Source organism: Miscanthus floridulus, chromosome 8 (assembly GCF_019320115.1).
Source record: "Miscanthus floridulus cultivar M001 chromosome 8, ASM1932011v1, whole genome shotgun sequence".
NCBI classification, from domain to species: Eukaryota; Viridiplantae; Streptophyta; class Magnoliopsida; order Poales; family Poaceae; genus Miscanthus; species Miscanthus floridulus.
In genome coordinates, this window is record NC_089587.1 from 87,274,797 (window position 1) to 87,287,429 (window position 12,633).

Genomic DNA, 12,633 nt, shown 5'->3' on the forward strand with positions numbered 1-12,633 from the left:
ACATCCGTACCATCCAGGTGAGCTAACCTGTAAGACGTTGGTCGTGTGACCTCCTTGATCATGAAGGGCCCTTCCCATGGAGTTGCGAGTTTATGGACCCCAGCCTGATTCGTCTTCCACTTCAGGACCAGGTCCCCGACCATGAAGAACCGCTCTTTAACATTCTTATTGTAGTACCTGCGTAAAACAGCAAGGTATTTGGCTGTACGTACATAAGAATCGAGCCGCTTCTCTTCTGCACTATTCACTTCTAGCTCCCGTACTTTGTTGACCCTGCCTTCATCAAAGTTCTCGACCCGTGCTGATCTGAAAGCTATATCTACGGGGAGGACTGCCTCAGCGCTGTAAACCATAAAGTATGGTGAGACGCCGGTGTTACGACTGGGCTGAGTTCTGAGGCCCCAGACCACGGCTGGTAACTCTTTGAGCCATCTTTCAGGAGCTTTGTCATTTTCTCTGTACATCCTCTTCTTCAATGCGTCCAAAATCATGCCGTTTGCCCGCTCGACCTGTCCATTAGCTCTAGGGTGCACCACCGAGACGTATTTTACTACTATGCTCCTTTCATCGCAGAAGTCCCAAAAAGTGTTCTCGGTGAACTGAGTACCCAGATCAGTAATGATACTATTGGGTATGCCGAAACGGTGGATGACCTGGTCGAGGAACATAACAGCCTTTTCTGAGGATGCCTGTACCAGAGGCATGTATTCTATCCACTTAGAAAATTTGTCGATCAACACAAAGACACATGTAAATTTCCCAGGAGCCGGTTTGAAGGGCCCGATCATATCCAGTCCCCAGCATGCGAAGGGCCAAGAGGCTGGTATTGTCTGGATCTCATGTGCTGGTACGTGGATTCGCTTGGCGAAGAACTAACAACCCTCACAGTGGCGGACTAGCTTCTCTGCATCGGCTACCGCTGACGGCCAATAGAACCATGCTCGGAAAGCCTTGCTGACCAGCGTTCTAGAGGCTGCGTGGTTGCCACAAGAGCCAGAGTGGATTTGATCCAGGAGATGCTCGCCATCTTCTTGGGTTATACACTTCATCAAGATTTCCTCCTTTGCGTTCTTGCGCCATAGCTTTCCATCGACGAGCAGATACTGCTTACTGCGACGCATCAGGCGCTTGTTTTCTATTCTATCAGTGTAACCGCTGCCATCTGTTAGGTACTTGATGAAAGGTATTCTCCAGTCGGGCTCATGAGTGGTCGGAGGTGGCTCGGTGGTGCTCGACGCCAGAACCGTGGCCACCAATTGCTTGTCTGGAGGCTTGTCGACCGTGGAATCTTCCTCTTCGATCGAAGGCATGAGCAGGTCTTGGACGAATACGCCATGTGGGACTTTGGCTTGGGATGATCCTAACTTTGACAGTGCATCCGCTGCTTGATTTTTGTCCCGGACCACGTGTGTGTACTCAATGCCATAGAACCTGCCTTCCAGCTTTCTGATCGATTTGCAGTATGCATCCATCCTTTCACTGGTCGTGTCCCAGTCCTTGTTAAGTTGGTTGATGACCAGAGTCGAGTCTCCGTAGACATAGAGACGTTTAACACCGAGCTCGACCGCAATGCGCAAACCATGTAGGCATGCTTCGTATTCGGCGGCATTATTAGATGCCGGGAAATAAATCCTAAGGACGTATCGGAGCTGCTCCTTGGATGGTGACATGAAAAGGACTCCTGCCCTTGCGCCGTCGATGTTGAGAGAACCGTCAAAGTACATCTTCCAATACTCGTCGGGCCCCTGAGAAGTAGGCGTGCTTAAGTCTGTCCACTCGACGATGAAGTCGACGAGCGCCTAAGACTTGATTGTAGTACGGCTTGCGAATTCCAAGGAAAAAGGACATAGCTCCATTGCCCATTTGACGATGCACCCGTTCGCATCATTGTTGCTAATGATGTCTCGCAGAGGGTACTCAGTCATGACCACCACACGATATCCGTCGAAGTAATGTTTCAACTTTTGGGATGTTATCAGTATGGCGTAGATCAATTTCTAGATTTGTGGATACCTGGTCTTGGATTCATTGAGCACCTCGCTGATGAAATAGATTGGCTGCTGTACCTTGTAGACGTGGCCGGGCTCATCGTGCTCGACCACCATGGAGTGGAGACCACTCGATTAGTAGCCGCAATGTAAAGCAGGAGTGTTTCGTTTTCTCTGGGAGCAGTAAGGACCGGAGGTGACGTAAGGTATTGTTTCAGCTGTGTGAAGGCAACGTCTGCTTCCTCCGACCACTCAAACTTTTTGGATGCTTTGAGCAGTTTAAAGAATGGTAATCCTTTTTCGCCTAATCTTGATATGAAACGGCTGAGGGCGGCCATGCATCCGGTAAGCTTCTGAACATCCTTCACCTTTTTGGGCGGCTTCATGTCCAAGACAGCTTTGACTTTCTTTGGGTTAGGGCGTATGCCATTGTGACTGATGACGTTGCCAAGTAGTATGCCAGAAGGAACACCAAAGATGCACTTCTTTGGGTTTAATTTCCACTGGAATGTGTTAAGTGCTGCAAAGGTGCATTCTAGGTTGTCAACAAGGGTATGTGCTTCCTTGGTTTTGACAACTATATCATAACATAAGCCTCGACAAGGTCGTCTTTTATCTCTTCTTTGAGGCAGGCCTGTATAGCGCGTTGGTAGGTAGCCCCGGCGTTCTTGAGCCCGAACGACATGGTGGTGTAGCAGTAGGCGCCGAAAGGCGTAATAAAAGATGTCTTGATCTAGTCGTCCTTTTTGAGAGCGATCTGGTGATAACTAGAGTAGCAATCGAGAAAGGAAAGCAGCTCGCAACCGGTGGTTGAATCTACGACCTCGTCTATGCGAGGTAAGCCGAAGGGGTCCTTAGGGCAGTGTTTGTTGAGATCAGTGTAATCAACGCACATTCTCCATTCATTATTCTTTTTGTGTACAAGAACCGGGTTGGCTAACCACTCTGGATGATACACTTCTTTGATAAATCCAGCTGCCAAAAGCCATGTAACTTCTACCCTAATCGCCTCCTTTTTGTCACGAGCGAACCGTCTTAGCTTCTACTTGATAGGTTTGGCCTTGCCGTTGACATTCAAGGAGTGCTCGATCAAGTTTCGAGGTACACCGGGCATGTCAGCAGGTTTCCATGTGAACACATCCACGTTGCTCCTCAAGAACCTGACAAGCGCATCTTCCTATTTGGGATCCAGGTTGGCCCCGATAAGGGCCGTTTTGCTAGGATCGCCGTTGACCAGCTGGATCACCTTGTGCTCCTTGGACTTGATGTTCTTGTGTGGAGCCTCGAGCTCTGGGATCTCTAGGTGGTCGGCCGAGGTCTTCTTGGCGTCGAGCATGGTCTTGGCCATGCGAATAGAGAGGTCGTGAGCCTCTACTATTTTGAAGCTATCGTCCTCACAAGTATAAGCTGCGTATACGTTGCCCCTGAGGGCTAGAACTCCTTTCTCGGTAGGCATCTTGAGCACCAGATACCTATAATGAGGTATGGCCATAAACTTGGTGAGCGACGGTCGACCAAGAATAGCATGGTAGGTGCCATCGAAGTCAGCGACCACGAAGTTGACGTAGTCGGTGCGGAAGTGGTCCGGGATCCCAAATTGCATAGGTAGCATGATCTGCCCGAGAGGTGTAGAGCTCTATCCGGGGAGAACACCCCAGAACTATGCCTCGTATGGCTTGAGATCCGCCTGGGTTATCTTCAGGGCGGGCAGACTATTCTTGAACAGTATATCGATGGAGCTGCCGCCGTCGATCAGCACTCTGTCGAACTGAACCTTGTTGATACAAGGATTGAGGACTAGGGGAAAACGTCCTGGCTCAGGTATTGCGGCCCATTGGTCCTTTCTGCTGAAGGAGATCTCGTGGTGAGACCACGGAGGGAGCCACGGATCGGTGAGGAGGTTATCGGTGTTGGCCACATTCAAGCAAGCGCGAGCGAGCAGCTTGCGTTCTTGTTTGGTCTCGATGGACACTTTGCCTCCGATGATGGTGTGCATGTGATTGGTTGGCTTGACGTACTTGTGACGGGGATCTGCGTCTTCATCGTCGTTGTCCTCGTTGCGCTGTTCCCCTGCGTCATTAGGCTTGTCGGATGTATCCGGAGCCTGTTGACGCGTGTAGATAGACTTGAGAATGCGGCAATTCTCCATGGTATGGTTTGACTTGGGATGGAGCTGGCAGGGCCCTTTCAATGCTTTGGCGTAGTCGTCTTCATAGTTACGACGTCCGCCACCTTTTTTAACGGTGTTGACCTCGCCGTCGTCTTCCTGAGCACGCTTGCCCCTATAATCGTCACGGCGGTTACGCCGCTGATTACGTTGGTCGCGGTGGTCACGGGAGTCGTTGCGCTGGTTGCGGTGGTCAAAATTGTCGTTCCGACCATGGTTGCTGCGGTAGTCGTCGTGGTGTGGGGGGTGGTCGGAGCGTGGAACCCTTGCTGCTTCTTCGATAATTATCTTTTTAGCGTCGTCGGCGTCCGCATATTTCTTAGCGGTGGCCAGGAGCGCTGTGACCGATTCAGGCCTCTTGCGTAGGAGCTTGTCCCTTAGGGCGTCGTGGAAGTGGAGGCCAGTGATGAAAGCCTCGATCGCCTCGTTGTCGGAGATTGATGGGACCTTGATGCGCATCTCCGAGAAACGCCGGACGTACTCACGCAGTGGCTCATCTTTTCGATCTCGAATTCGTTGCAGATCATATTTGTTGCCGGGTTGCTCGCAAGTAGCAATGAAGTTGTCGATGAAGGCTTGCTTGAGCTCTTGCCAAGAATCAAAGTAGTTCGCTGGCAAGCTGACCAGCCATTGGTGACCTGCATGGCCAACAGCGACTAGGAAGTAGTTAGACATGACGTGCTCGTCAGCCATGGCTGATCTACACGTAGTTTCATAGAGCATGACCCATAATTCGGGGTTCTCCTTGCTGTCGTACTTCTAAAGTTTCTCAAGCTTGAAGTTCTTGGGCCATATGACTTGGCGAAGGTGTGGAGTAAACTGCTTCAAACCCGGCGGGCCATGGGCAGTGTCATATTCCATACGGTGATAGCTTTCGTGGGATGCACGATCGTTGGCTCTCTGGTTGATGCGAGCGCGCAGATCACGTCCTCCGAGGTAATGGCAGAGATCATTATTGCCATCGCGGCGATCTCGGTTGCCATCTAGATTAGCCCTGCGACCGTGGTTATCGCGGTGATTGTCACGGTTGTCTCGGCGGTTATCGCGGTTGTCCTCCCGACGGCGGTTGTCATCCCGACCACCATCATGGCCACCGTTTCTGCCTTGACGGTTGTCTAATGGGTCATTGTTGCGTGAGCCACGTTGATTGGGTGGCTATGAGCGACTTGAGTACTGGCGGCTGTGGCTTGACTCGACTGAGACGGATGGAGCCTGAGCTTGATTTACAATCTCTGCGGTCTGGGCCATAGCAGCCGTCAGATAGGCTTGTATTTCATCGTGAACTGCTTGGGTTTCTGGGGTATTGGGTAGCCATTGCATTGTCGCCATAGCAACGGCTACATTGGCGCTTGGAGTCCTGAAGACCTATTTGTCCCCCACCCTGTCAAAAGCATTGTTGAGGTCGCGTGGCTGGACCCTTATGCATCGTGCCTCCTCTTCTGCTTTGGCTTTGATTTGTCGGTGATTAAACCGGTCAATATTGCGTGCTTCGTGTGCAATCCTTTCTTGTTTTGTTTCGCCAACTGCTGGTGGTTCGTCGTTGCTGACAACATTGATCAAATCCCCTCGCCTTGGTGGGAAAGACAGGAATTGTGGGAACCCCAGGGCATGGTCTGGTATATCCAGATCATATTCGACGCCTTCATCGTCGTGATGCTGGAGCTCAGTGTGGGCGAAGGCATTAGATGCGATGCCAGACGAGGAGCTGGAGTCACCCTCTTGGACCGTGTGGATGGATCCTTCTTGATAATCCTCAATCCGGTTCATGTTGACGAAGTTGCGTGGCCTCGGCCGAGGTCGATGTACAAAACACAGATCCGAGCAGCGTTGTATATTATATGCGTAGTTGGAGGCAGTGTTTTGCAGGCCGTAGGGCTGGGCCTGGTAGTTCTCTGTCGAGGCTTCATACTCGGAGAGCCGAAGGCCCGTCGTGGAGGTCGGCCAGCGACGAGCAGAGCGCCCTTTAGGAGTAGATATGACCACAAGATCTGTACCAAGTCGTGCAAGATGACTGGCCCGAGCTGGTCGGGTAGATCTATTGTGGGGAGTGGTTACCTGCTCATTAGGTTGACTTTGAATTGCACTTACCAGAGCTAGGGTTTCAGCGAGTTTGGTGCCGACCCGATTGATGGAGTCGAGCGGGTCGGTGTTGTCGATCTGCTTCCCTTTATAGCGGGGAAGCAGACGACGGGTTGTCGGCGTGGCTGCAGACGATGCAGGTATGGTCGGAGCCAGATGTACCATGGTCGGAGCCAGATCCATTGTGGTCAGAGCTGTATCCACCATGGTTGGAGCCGTAGCCGATGCAGGTGAAGTAGTGGTCGACGCAGATTGAATCCGCGCCTCCTCCATAGTCATGGCGATGAAGTCGTCGGAGCCGGTGGTCCAGGTGATCTGGCCGACGGTGAACGTGATGCCGTTCGGCGTAGCCACGGAGCCGGAGATGATGACCATCTTGTTTGCTTGGAGAGCAGTACGCATACCCCCTACCTAGCACACCACTGTCGACGAAATATGGTCGGCAGTCTACCTAGGGGTATGCCCAAGGTAGTAGATTGTCGGCAGACAGATACGCAAGCTACAAACAAGACAGTGACGCAAGACAGACATGAGGTTTTATCCAGGTTCGGTCGCCAAGAAGGCGTAATACCTATGTCCTGCGTCTGATTGTATTGCTGTATGTCAATGAGAGATGTTTTTTAGAGAGGTCCCCTGCCCGCCTTATATAGTCTGGGGGCAGGGTTACAGATCTGGAAACTAATCCTAGCCAGTTACAATTGCCATAGGTGGCCGGATAAGGATTCCTATTCTAACCGACCAGGATCTCGCTTGATCACCAAATTTGTCTTGACTCCTTGCGCGAGACTCCAAATAGGTTAGCCGGGCCGCGCGTCATCTTTTGGTGGACCGGACCCTCTGAGCTGGGCCAGCCCAAGCCTAGCCATAAGGGTATAGGGGTTAATACCCCCACATAGATCTACCCCCTGAGTATCATTATCCTTAATTCCTATCATTACCTTCACCCCTGCTCTAGACATGCTGGTATGTTGACTGATAGATACTCCTTTGATATCCAATAAGTCTTTACTCCATTGATTCCCTTTGGTAAAATATAAATAACGATACCTGGAATACTCTCGGTAAAATGCTATAATGGTATTCTGTGTAGAATCCTTCACATTCTATTTGCACTTATAAAAACCAACACTACCTACTTTGGGTATGACACCCTTGGAAACCAGGAGATGATGACGAAGGCCATGACTGACACCACGTTGCACAGGATGGCTGACGAACCACCATCGAGGCTACAGTGCCATCACGGCTAGCACAGTAGCACCATGTCACACCTTGCCGCAACGTGGCCAAAAGACCATGACGATCGCCATGACCGGACATGCGCCAGAAGATGGCATAATGTGCAAGCCAAGTTAGCAAGGTCCTCCCTCAGGCTCTCGACCCTTCAGTTGGGAGAATCACCTCTTTGTACAAGCCCTGGCCCCAAACTCTATACAAGGGCAGCTAGGGCATCCATCTTGCTATGGTTCACATCCTCTACCAATCCATTCATCCACCATTGTAGTAGGGCTCCCAGAGCTTCTCTTCGGGTAGCCCTTCGACTAGCATAGGTCCTTTCATCTCTTTCACCATTCTTGCACCCCCATTGTAAGAACTTCAGAGCATTCAAGTGAGGGACACGCACTCGATCATCTCTGAGACTAGATGTAGGGATCTGGCCTAAACTAGTATAAATCCTCATGTCTATTAGATGCTACTAGCGTCTTCCTAGAGCAGCGCAACAATCGTATAAGTTTACTAGTCCTTGGAACTACCCTTAGGGGTTGTATCTCGGAGTGCACCCACATGAGGGGCCCAGTGCCCTCTCTCATTATCAGCCATAGTTGAGACTTCCACCCAGGAAGCCAGACGGCCATGGCTCACGGTGATCTCACCCAAGGAATGGCCTGCGATGGCCACACCCTTTTAGGGAACCATGAGATCGCTCGAACCAATGAGGCAATGCTTGTCGTCAGCGTATACCTAGTCTAGACTCACCCCATGACAAAACCGGACCCTACGGTAGAGTCGCACCCCGGACAGTGACTTCGCCACAAGCGAAACACACTGAGCTAGGGCATGCATGAGCAACGAAGCCACCCACCACCACGAGGCGAGCTAGCGCACATGGCCAAGCCTAAAACCAGGGTTCCATCCTACAAGGTAGATACACCGCTCATCATGCCTTAGCAAGCAGTCAGCTATCGCCTAGAGGCACGTGCATCCAAGGAGGAGGGCCCCCTGAGCATGTTACACACTATGTCGAGCGAATCAAACTGCGTCGTGCTCGGGATCTACTTCCACAGTGACATGTCACGTCAGCCCTTCATTGAGGGCACACACCGCACTCAGAGGTGAGGAGACGACGATCATGACATCGTCATGCCATGAGGGCTTAGGCATCAGCACATATGAGCCCTCCTGGCCAGAAGCCACAGTGGACTAGACACGAATAAGACGTACTCGAGGGCTCACAGGCCCATCGATAATGTCAAACTAGCAGAGGATGGCCCAAAGCCAGCCGAGATTCCGATCCACGCTGGCTACGACCGTTCCAAGCATTGAAGAAATGCCCACATCAGCTTGCGGCCTAGAGATCACTGTGACTCCATCATGAGCAAGCACTCGGGCATTCGACGCATCCCGAGCTACGACAACCGGTTCATCAGCAGCTTTCGGTACACCGATCAATAACGTTATCTCTGGCTCTAGCCGCTCTACCCAAACACGTCTGCTTACATGTATGGGCGCACCCTTAGCTCCAAAACACCATGACCAACCCAAGGATCAAGCTATGGAATGGTGCACCCACATACCTCGCCTTGAAGCCGCTTAGACTCCCAAAAGACCCGATCTGATTCACTCTAGCAACTAGACATGACCCGCTCGTGGAGGCCGCGTGCGAGAGCACATATATGTACTCCACGACATAGCACTGCTTATCACCATCCCGACGACCCCCTTCTCGAACACCATGGCAAGCCGGTGACCTGCGTCCAGATCTCTCGCTCAGGCTGCCCCGGCCGACCCGTCGGACTAGCTTCTAGGCGAGCATGAGAGGAAATAGGAAACATGTTCGTTCATGGCCAAGAGAGCGAAGGGAAAGGGAACTTGCACCATTGCCCCGCTTTCTCGTCGCATCGCGCCGCATCTATGATCATCCCTCACCGTTCATCCGCTCCAATGGACTGTGCACATTTTTAGCCCTGTGGGCTAGCCCCCAGGTTAAAAAATGCATCCGCAAGCACAAGACTGCAGGGGTGGAGTGTAACACCCTCGGTGTTACACTATAAATCATTTACTAAAACATGCCATGAGCATCATATTTGTGTGTTAATGCATGTGGTGAAATGAGTAGATGCAATGTCATAACGTAGAAGGATCATTAGAATGTTAATCGGAAAGTTATTACATGATTCGCGTAATTATCAAGTAGGGTTGCAAACCAATTTTTATCAAACAAAAACAATATAGAACTTATATGCAACACTTAAATAAAGTTGAAAGTACAAACTTTGTAGATGACAATGAAATACTTTGTGTTGATAAATAATGTTGCTAGCTTATATTTCTAAGGGTTTGGAAATGCAACTAGAAATAGAAAGTCATTCAACACTAGAAGATTTCATGAACTTTTGGTGAGCTAGACACTGCGATGTTTGGTAATTTTTGTATGACAATCTGGTTAATAAGTAGGGTCGTGTTATAGGTTGTTTTGGTGGCCTGATGTACCCTCTAAAGTATGGTGAAGATGGTTTGGGTGTTTGGCCAACCAATTAGTTGATTTGGACGCTTTAAAAAGCGTGCATGGCACGTCCTCGGTTGGTTTCCTCGCGTTGGCACGGTCACCATGCCCTTGAGCCAACGTCGGCGCGCTGGCCGCGCTTGGCTGGCCATTATGGCCGATAGCCCTGGCGCGTAGTTGCCCCACCTCACTGCTGCGCTACTGCCATCGTAGTCCCATCACGTGCTGCGCGCTGCCGCTGGTGCCGCTGCCAGTGCCACTACGGCCGCACGCGTTCGCTCTGCTGTGCTACCCTACCCCCAGCTCACTGCACCACGTTGTTGCCTATCGCACCATAGCATGTTGCCGTTGCATCGGCTTGTGCCTCTGTGCCACTGCCTACCCCCATCTTCGTGCATGTGGGCTTGCCATGGCTACCGTGTGTCATTTCACCATTAACGGGGCTACGGCCGCCCCACCGCGCTACCATCGCCTATGCGCGTTCACATTCTCTCCTAGATGCGTTGGCTCACAGTGCCTGCACATGTGCACCCAGACGCATCCTACCAAAGCTCTGGTAAGCCAGCCGGACCCATTCCCTTTTTTCCCCTCCCTCCTCTGCCACCCAGGCTAGCCGAGCCGTGCCATCAATCTATCATGGAAGGGTCACGTCCATTCAATTCGCTATGCTCCCGACTCTGCCTTTGAGCCTGCTAGCTGACCTACCCCGCACTGCATCCAACCACGTCATGACAAGCTCCAATTTGGAGCCTTGCTTCTGCCACCACGCCATTATAGGCTAAGACCGCCATTACCGTGGGCAAGACCCCACCTTGCCATCCTAAGCCGAATTGGCTACACCCCCAGCCCCACCTCGAAATCCTTCTGGACGTGCGCACCTAAGCCATGTCCTCACTGCTTCCCTCACAGCGCTAACATAGTCGTGCCACCATGGCCCACCATCGCCCTTGCCGCGTGCATGTGGTCGGCTTGATAGGGTAGTCTCTAGCTGCACCACCACTTCGGTTAGGATCATGGTGAGACCCTAACGCTCATCCGCTGTCCATATTTCCTCTCCGATGGCGGAGCTCACCTAAATAGGGTTGACGCCATCACAGGTTGGTCGTAACCATAGAGGGAGCTCTTGGACGCGCCCTCGCTCATCTCTTCACCGCCCATCTATTCGTGTCTGCACCTATGTGAGCATCGGTCCTTTAGATAGGGTGGGCAAGGTCCCGGTTGGTCGGCAGGGGTCGCCAGTGTCATCAGCCACTGCGCTGCGCCTATGCGGCTAGGGCATGGAGCTCTCCATTATGAAGTAGAGAAGGGGCGAGGGGTTTGTTGCAAAGTTGTAGTCTGTTGAAATACTGCACATAGTGTTAGTAGTATTATTGGAGAACGCGAGGGCGTTTTCAAGTTAGTCGGCACGCATGCGGGCTCCCCCGCTGTGGGCCGCCTTTGCACGTGTGTGGGCCGCACCGTTCGTTGGTGGGCCACATGGGTTGAATTCATTTTTCCTTTTTCTAGAAAATAGCATTAGGTTTTATTTTTAGATTCTGAGCTAGACTTTGAAAAATCATATCAATTCACATAGACATCCTAAAATGATGAAATAAATTCTGTTTAGTTCCTAAAAATATTGTCTATCTAATGGTACGATTAGTGGATACATGTCTGACTTGATGCTTAGGTATATTAATTCATTTGAAAGAGCTTAGTATTATTAGGTTAATATTTGTAGGAATTTTTGGAGCAAATGGGTAATAGTTTTTTCCATGAAATTTTTATAGTAGGTTCATTGTAATTTTTGTAGCCTTAGAATATGTTGAGAGATATGGTAGCTAAGTACTCCTTGTTGTAGTATATAGGAAATCGTTAATAAGAGTAAGAGTATATTTTAGTTGCTAAGTAGCACTTGTAGGCAAAACCCTATTGGTTTGATGGGAATGATGATTAGCTTGGTATCTTAGTCATTAGAGCTAGCTTAGTGGCTTAGTAGATGTATTCTTATTTTAAGAACTGTTGTTGTCTTAATATTGAGCGTTGCATCGTCATTACATGCATGTAGAAAACGAGTTGGTGGAGTTCGTGACTGAGGGCGAGCAGGAGTACGAGGAGGTGATTGAAGAGTACGAGGAGGAGATCCTCATGCATGAGGAGGTCCTAGAGCCACCACTGATAGACTGAGCTGACACCCCGCCTGCCCAAGGCAAGCCCCGGTGCATAACCCTTATTTTAAATAAGCACTGAATATATATATATGATGTGCATTTATGTTATAGGTATTTTATGGAAACTATGATGTGCATTTATGTTATAGGTATTTTATGGAAACCACCTGCATAAATATATCTATCCTATGAGTCCTACTAGTACAGGTGTGAGTAGCTGCTATGCTTAGGATTTTTGGTAGCGTGAGTAACCTGTCGTTACTCATAATAGGTGATTATTATTATCACTCTGATGATAAAATGGTGAAAGGAAAAATGGAGATCGGGTAGGGATATGGTATGGGTATTGGTGGGTGTAAGAGGTTGTGTTCCGCGGCCAACGGGACATAGCTTGGTTACACTATTTTCCCTATCCATGTCGGTTAAGGACCGCCATTGCATTGGATTCTAGTCAGGTCACAGACTTATTATCATAAGCACATACTTGTTTATGGGAGCAGAGAAGGCTCGTTGCTCTCTTATCGT